Source organism: Gossypium hirsutum, chromosome A08 (assembly GCF_007990345.1).
Source record: "Gossypium hirsutum isolate 1008001.06 chromosome A08, Gossypium_hirsutum_v2.1, whole genome shotgun sequence".
NCBI classification, from domain to species: Eukaryota; Viridiplantae; Streptophyta; class Magnoliopsida; order Malvales; family Malvaceae; genus Gossypium; species Gossypium hirsutum.
The window spans coordinates 123,707,281-123,708,718 of NC_053431.1; positions in this window are offsets into that span (position 1 = coordinate 123,707,281).

A 1,438-nucleotide genomic window follows, 5' to 3' on the forward strand; every position below is an offset into this window, starting at 1 on the left:
AAGTTAAAACACTTCCTTTCATGTATTTTGTATTCTTTTAGTATTAGTTTTTAAGCATAATTGTATGCATATGCTTATATTTAATTTTAAACATGGTAAAGGTTGATACATAGATTTTTAATATCTTCATGTTTCTATATAATATTCATATCTTTTTTATATTGTATTATATTTTAATTTATTTATATCTTAATTCGATTGGCATCAGTATTGTTGTCAGTGCAGGATGATATGGGTTAGAGTGTGCTGAAGTATATCTTCTTATTAAGGGTTGGAAGGAGTTATAAGTAGTTCTAGGTATTGTAAAAAAAAAACAGATATGATAAGAATCTATAATGAAATTAATGTTATAAAAAAATACTTACTTTGAATAGGATCAAATATTTCAAATAGTCATATAAGGGTCAAACATCATCATCATTATTATTCAATACAATGCCTATTTCTACCCGTAATCCCTCCCCAAATTTTAAATCGAATAGAAAGCATGTTTAAATGCACTCAAACTCATGTTCTCGTTGTTGCATAGAAACTACGCCAATTGAGCTAAAAACTTTTATAAAAATGCTCAAATAAAGATGAAACTTTTTAAAATGATCAAATAAGAGCTAAACTTTTTTAAAAGCACTTGAATAAGGACTATTCATGTTTTGTGTTTTTTTTATAAAATTTTTTAAAATAATATTTAATTCGACTATCATGTTTTTTATTTTAAACACATCAACATTCAACTAAGTTTCACTATAAACAAAATTGATATATGTAAAAATAAAAAATATATATATTTATTTAAATAATTTTGTAAATGTTTGGTTGTTATATAAATAATTATAAAGATTTAAGGGAGCAAATATTAAGCTATAATTTGCGCATTCAGTATATCATAAAACTCTTGGGTTCATATATTTGATGCTATCTGCAAAGTGACAAAAGGTGGAGTCATAGAATGAGCATCTGCCGAGAGTACCTATTAATTGAATTTAATTATATTTACAACAAAGCAATAATATTATAATATTGCATTTGTTTTTGTCTTTGTAAGAAGTAACTCTCAAAATGGTTAAATTAATTTTTAATAATATTGAAGTTCAACATACTAAATCATCACATTGTCATTCAACTAATTTCAGTTATGAACAACTCTGTATTTAGTTTGTTAGTGAAATATTTTTTACCCATTAAATTTATTTGAGTTTAAGCTTTTGAGTTTCACGGAATAAGCAGTAAGTTTTTATTTAATGTCTCCTTTTAGATGTAATGCATGAACATATCTCTATCTTATACGTGAATACTAACCCACTAATTATACATTATCGAAATAAAAAATAAAATATCGCTTTCAATCGGGACCGATCGGCGTCCAATTCCGTATACAGGCCAGTACAATCTATATACTGTTAAAATTGAATTAGCCTCACTGATATTTCTTCAATTTGTG